At 39.1% G+C, this 7032-nt stretch overlaps 1 protein-coding gene across 2 annotated transcripts in view; it reads right to left on the reverse strand.

The window, feature by feature from the left end:
* The window catches only part of PLGRKT (plasminogen receptor, C-terminal lysine transmembrane protein), a 41802-nt gene extending 39690 nt beyond the window's left edge, over window positions 1–2112 (reverse strand). The window contains exon 1 of one of the 2 annotated variants that reach the window (XM_015562514.1): window positions 1845–1941. The gene's annotated coding sequence lies outside the window, so the exon portion shown is untranslated. Of the gene's footprint in view, window positions 1–1844; window positions 1942–1971 lie in introns of those variants that run through there. The other variant, XM_006761600.2, reaches the window with a different exon arrangement.
* Between the last annotated feature and the right edge of the window lie 4920 nt (window positions 2113–7032).

Here is a 7032-nt window from a genome sequence, read left to right on the forward strand (position 1 = left end):
GTCTTTGTGGATTTATGCCTTTAAAAAATCCGTTTGTTCTTATTTTAGTTTGATTTGTGAAGAAGCAGAGATAAAAGCAAGTACTTAATTAGTCCATTTGGTCTGGCAGCTCTGGGCCTCAACTTTCTTTCCTCTAAAATAAAGGACATAAAAGCAGACCATTTCTAAGGTTCTATGAATCTCAAATTCTATGAACCCACGACTGTAAACAAGTGCTATGTTGTGTAGGACTGATTCTACGAATTGTCAGAATTCAAACAACAGGGAAACTACTGGAGCCTGAATCATTAGGAGAAGTTTCATCTTAAAGGTGGGGACTGGAACATTGTGTGTGTATTGAACATTGTGTGTAAATGGAACGAAGAGGAAGGGAACAGTGTGAGTGGAGTCAGAGAAGCAGCTATGACTGCAATGGGAAAAGGACAGTTTGAGAAGTACCAAGAAACAGAGTTAGCTATTCACCAGGTGGACGTTTAGAACTTGCTGTAGAGGGCTCTCAAAGGCTTAAATTAAACTTACCTACAGTAGGAAATGTCACTCTTCGAGCATAATATAACGTTGGTACCAAATAGCAGTTCTTTTTATCTCATAACTTTTGCACAGTTCTTGTTCATATCATTTCTTTTTAAAGTGAGTTGAAAGAAAGGCCTTCATTTTTATCTTTCAAAGAAACATATATTTTAATATCTTTTTAATTGATTTCAGAGAGGACAGAAGAAGGAGAGAGAGTTAGAAACACCAATAATGAGAGAGTATCGATTGGCTGCCTCTTGCAAGCCCCACACTGGGGATCACCTACAACCTGGCATGTGCCATGATTGGGAATTGAACTGTGACCTCCTGGTTCATAGGTCAATGCTCAACCACTGACCCACACCAGCTGGACTCACAAAATATTAGTAAAATGATGACTATCGTTCATACTGCTGTATGATACATACGAAAGTTAAGAGAATAAATCCTAATAGTTCTCATCACAAGAAGGAAAAAGTTTTTTCTTCTTACTGTATCTACATGATGGGTATTAGCTGAACCTGTTGTGGTTATCATTTCACAATATATGTAAGTCCAACTATCATGCTGTATACCTTAAACTTAGACAATGATGTATGTCAATTATTTGTCAGTAAAACTGAGGAAAGAAAATAAGCAAGAGTGATCTTCCAATAGGAATAACTGAATTCACTCAGTTGTATAAGTAAGCCTTTCAAAAATTCCAACACATTGGTGACAAATTTCTTGATACTTAAAATTTAGAGACCAGTGTGTCTCAGAGGACTGAGAATGCTGATTTGAGTTCTCAATGACTGCATTTTTCCTTTGATTACGCCTGAAACCTTAAAGTGGGCTCTTTGATACTCCAGCCCAGTGTCAGCTGTGCTATAGATTACAATGGGAAGGGATATTTCTGAGAAGTCTTGAGGCTGCAATTTACAGGCACCGCTGGGAACATGCATTTAATTCTACTTTTTTTTTAAAGGATAATCCCATAACCCACGACCTCAGTCATCCAAATTTCTGCGCTGACTCACTTCCTGATCGAATTACACATAACCTACATTTATGACTGGTTGCATAATTACAATCATTTTCAGTAAGTCGGTGGGTTCCGTTCACATTAGTCCACTTCCCCTGCAAATTCCAGCCCTAAACCTACAACTTCCGGAGGGTTTCCCTAATTTAACTCCACCCGCCCGGATGACAATAACCTGGGTATTTCCTGAATGGTATGCTGATTTCCGTGGATAATGCTCTGTATACTTTCCCAGTTTGATTACAAGGTTACAGGAAAGGCCCGGAGTCCTATCGACAGGAAGGGATTCTTTCCGAAACCAGTAGGAGACCTTCTCCACTGGGAGCAGGAAGGGAGCCAAGGGCGGGCGCACACTAGGAGCGAGAGCGCCGCGCGGGCCTGCACGCCGAGCCCGGCAGCTCAACGTCGGAGGACGTGGACCCGCGCTCTACACCCACCTGTGGCCGGCCGGGTCCCGCGAGGCTGTTGCTCAATCACTAGGCAGCGGGCAGTGGAGGAGCGGGGCAAGGTAAAGGCTGCAGAGACATTCAGGTTTCCGGTCCCCTAGTCCGCGCCAAGAACCGGGTTTCGCCTCGCGGATTGGCTAGCCGTGACAGCGGATTCCAACCCCTCAGCCAGTCAGCGCAGTCCTTGCCTTCTTTAAAGGGCCCGCGCACCCGACTTAGGCCTGCTGTGTTCTACACTTGGCACCTGGAAGGGGCAGGTCGAAGAGGCAAATTCAAAACCCCAGCGACTGAGCTGTCAGATTTTGAGGGGAGGCAGAGGACGCAGAGTGACAGTCTCACTTAAAAGCTTCAAGTGAACTTTGTCAGTAACCCTGTTAACAAAGTTCAAGTGAACTTTGTCAGTACATGAGGATCCGTGCTCTTGTGCCCTAAGCCTCCATAGACCTTAATGAGCTGTTTTACTTATTCTCTAGAAATGGTATCAACCACCACTGTTGGATCTGTTTCCAGGAAGAGAATGTATCTTGTGAGAGGTTGTCATTTAAACATATAATCCTTATAAACATTTTTAAGGGCTTTTCTACTGGCAGAATAGATTTAATGTTGAGGATGGACAGGAAGCCAGAGAAAGAAGGAGACAGGTGGGTGTAGTCTATAGAGGCAAGCCTCCCAGGGACAAAGACTGACAGGACAAATGGAAAATACCCAGCACACCTCTTTTACAACCTTGGGTTTATCATTTTTGGAAGCCTTAGTTCAAAGGAAAGAAATGCTACCACTTGAGGACACAGCCATGGTTCTATTGATTGAAAGTTGAAATTGCCCCTGATTATTTTGGTTGCTCATAGTGATAGAGTTGGGATGACTGATCCCAATGACTAAGAGGAAATTGGGTTGCAGCTATACAATGAAGGGAAGGGGAACTGTGCATGACCCCCAGAGATTCACTGGGCCCATCTTATTCCTCCCATCTACAATAATAATGCTCATTAGATAACTGCAGTAACCTGATAAAGTCAGGACCACTTAAATTTCAGACCATGCAAAAATTAAAGTGTAAAAAAACCCTGATTTACCACGGTAGTGCATAAGGCAAGGGAAACGTACGTGAATAAAGTAGGAAGCTTTGATTCTCATTTTTAACTTAGCGACAAGTTGTAGAGGCAGGGATTATTGTAGCTCTGCATACAAAATGTTAACTGGTTATAACCTCCCTGGCCTCTCTTCCCCTGTTACTTTGCATGAAGTGTACTGGTGGAAACAAATATTATAATTTAGTTTCTAGACTACACCCAAACTGACATCACCTCAAAGCAATTTGATGATTGGTAAGACTCTGTGATTTTCATGTGCAGGGGATGAACTTCTCTTCATTTGAGCAAAGGGCAAGAATAAATCTGGGGTGAGAAAAATAAGTAGACTATCTGGGTTTTCTCTGTCTACCCTCATATTTACTCATTTTTATTTTTCTCCCTCCCCTGCCCTATTCTTTACCCCAGAAGCTGACCTTTTTGGAAAGCATCACCTGGGCTCTTCTTAGCTGGGTTTAAACAATGGAGGCATCAGGAAATTAGAGGCAGGAGGAAAGAGAGGTAGGACATGTTTTATCCATTCTTTCTCTCTTTCGGTGTAAGGGTCTGGTGGTGGCTGTGTCTCTCCACAGCTGCAGCTCTTGACCGGAGGTCTCTCCTCCATGGCTCCAGCTCACACACATGCTCTTGACCCTGATCGAACCTGTGACCCTTTGGTTCTAACCACTGAGCAAATCGGCCAGGGCATCCTCCCTTGCTCTTTAGTCTAAAAATGGTATGGGCTTCCCGCTGTTGCACCAAGACTCTCAAGTTGATGGTTCTTAACTTCATCTTGATGGTTGGGGTGCCTCAGCTGGATGATTCTCTCAACCTTACCACACCCCTTTAAATAGTGTCTACATTAATATCTCTTTAGTCAAACCAACTGAGTATAATTCTGATTCCTGATTGAAACCCAATGGATACACTTTAAACTGTATGCATACATTATAAATACTCTTGTATGTATGATATGTTCACAATTTTAAAATATAAGTGAAAAAGTGACTATGAGAATATATACCCTGGTAAAAGATGAATATAACTTTAGCTGGTATATGCATTATTTTTAATTGTATAAATGTGTGTGTATATATGTTTTTACACACATGTACAAATACTTACTTTTAAAAAATCATTTTGCATTATAGCATAAGGATTTTCATGTTAAATAGTGTCATTTTTAACAGGTGTCAGATTTCCCAGAAGTATGTATACAATTCCCATTGTTGGATATTTCTGATTTCTTTTTTGCTATTGTCAATAGTATCATGATGACCATCTTCATATATATATATATATATATATATATATCAACCATTGAAAAGGATGAAATATTACCCTACACATATATACATATATATACACACACACACATATATATGTATATACACACACATATATATATAGCTTTTTAATATTTTGATTGGAAATACTGGGTTAAATAATATAAATATTTTAGAATTGATGTAAAATCCTCGACTCATTGAAAGTCTCCTATTCCAGGAAAAGAAAATTACTCAATATTTCCCTTTATATCCATAAAGTACTTCTTTAAAAAAAACAAAGTTTTTGAAAGTTTAAGACATGCTTAGAGGTATTTCTTCTTAACAGAGATGCTTTTTCAAAGAGTGTGAATATCTCCATTAATATGGGAACCAGGATTAGCCAAAAACCTCAGTCTGTTTTGGAGGGCAAGTAGTTGCACAGTGTGTGGGACTGAGGCTAGAAGATCTTCAATTAAGCTTTTCTGGAATGGTGTTTCCCATGCTCTGGGGAACATGGTCCGAATTTTAACCTTACACTTCAATCATGGAGCACACCTGTAGCCTGGACATGGTCTGAGCTGGCAAGGCATTACTGAGCTTTATACAAACCTTGTCTGGACTTTGTCCATTCCTCAGCAGTGACGCCAAGTGGCAGTGTAATATAACGGCAACAGTGGACAGGAGATCTTGTTCTCTCCCTTCCTAGAAAATTTTAAATTGAGATCTAATTCACATACCATAAAATTCACCATTTAAGTGTACAAATTCGAAATCTTTAGTATTTTAAAAGGTTGTACAACCATCGTTGCTATCTAATTCCATAACATTTTCATCACCCCAAAAAGTAACCCTGTACCATTAGCAGTCAATCTCCATTCTCCCCCTTCCTTTAGTCCTGGGAAACTCCTACTCTGCTTTCTGTCTCAATAGATTTGCCTATTCTATACAGTTTATATAAATGGAGTCATACAGTATATGGCCTTTTGTATATGGCTTCTTTCACTTAGCATAAAGTTTTCAGGGTTCATCAAAGTTGCAACATTGTTTAGTACTTCATTCCTTTTGTGGCTAAGTAATATCCTAGTGTATAGATATACCACATTTTGTTTATCCATTCAAAATTGATGGACATTTGGGTTGTTCCCACTTTTGTGATGTTATGAATAATGCTGCTATGAATATTTGTATACAAGTTTTTGTACATACGTTTTCAATTCTCTTGGGAGAGAATATGTAGGAGAAATTACTGAGTCATATGGTAACTCTATATTTAAGTGTTTGAAGTTGAACAAATTCATAGTGCCACCAGGTGTGAATAAGGATACTAATTTTACCACACACATTGTACAGTAGTTAGGAGCACAGATACTTGAGCTGTAGTACCTGGAATGGAATCCTCAGCTGTGCCATTTCCTAGCTATGTAAGCTTAGATCAATTACTTAAGCTCTGTGCCTCAGTATCTGCATCTCTAAAATAGAGGCAATAATTATAAAGGCAGTGTTTATTAAAATACATTTCATTTTCAAAATAATGCTATTAGGTGTTACAGTGTGTATACATTTTTTGGGACACCCTGTATATTGTTCTTGGTTTTAATATGGAACAGTATATTAAAATATATATAGGGTGGGGCAAAAGTAGGTTTAAAGTTATTCATATGGAAAATAATACAATAATTAATAAGTAATAATATAAGAATAAACTCTGTTTCACATACTCACAATTGTAAACCTACTTTTGCCCCACCCTGTATACCATCCTTGATTCCCTTTTCTCCCTTACTTCTAATATCCATCAATAAGTTCTGTAAGTTCTACTTTCAAAATGTAGTTTACAGCAACAGCTCCTAAAGGTCTCCAAGCTTCCTTGCTGGCCCCTCTACACTCTAGTCTTTAGACCACAGTTAGAGTGACATTTTCAGAACATTTATGTAGTAACTCCCCTGCTTTACCTCATCCAGTGACTTTCCGTTGGAATTGGAATCAACCTCTTTCCTTGATTTACAAGGACCTTCAGGATATGATCTGATCCACCACTGCTCCCTTCACTCTTCATTCCAGACACAATGACCTTCCAACTTTGTTCCATCCTTATGATTCCTCTGCCAGGAATGCTCTTCCTGCAGATCTTTGCATGGTTGTCTTCATAACTCATGTCTCAAATAACACCTCTTAGAGAAGCCTTCCCTGGCTACCATAACTAAAGGAGCCTCACATCCAGGCATTCTGCAATATTGGGTCACCAATATTTTTTCTTTTTTTAAATAGGACTTTTTAATATCTGAAATTTCAGTTTATTAGTTTATGTTTGGAATCTCTTTCTCTTGAAACTAAGAAAGGATATCCTAAGAAAGGATATTTCTTATTATCTTTCCAGAAAAAGTAGGGGAAAAGAAAAAGCTACTCATTCTTTTATGATAGGTCTATAGTCATAAAAGGCAAATTGATTAGGTTGATGATCCTGTTAACCCAGGTGTGACTACAATTGGTTTTGAATAACCACTTACTCATAGCAGAAAACAAAACCCAGTTGTTTCTTTCAAAGCAGGAGTTTTGAACTCATATTGTTCTTAGTTTAAAACAATTTCTGGAGGCAATTCCACAAGAGCCATTGAACTTACTCATGTCCTTAACCCAAGTGAAGTGACTCACAAGGGGACTGTCATTTCTACAACATTCAGTTAGGTTATTTAGTTCTAGGATATAAAATCAAT

Source organism: Myotis davidii, unplaced genomic scaffold (genome assembly GCF_000327345.1).
Source record: "Myotis davidii unplaced genomic scaffold, ASM32734v1 scaffold1597, whole genome shotgun sequence".
Classification (NCBI taxonomy): Eukaryota; Metazoa; Chordata; class Mammalia; order Chiroptera; family Vespertilionidae; genus Myotis; species Myotis davidii.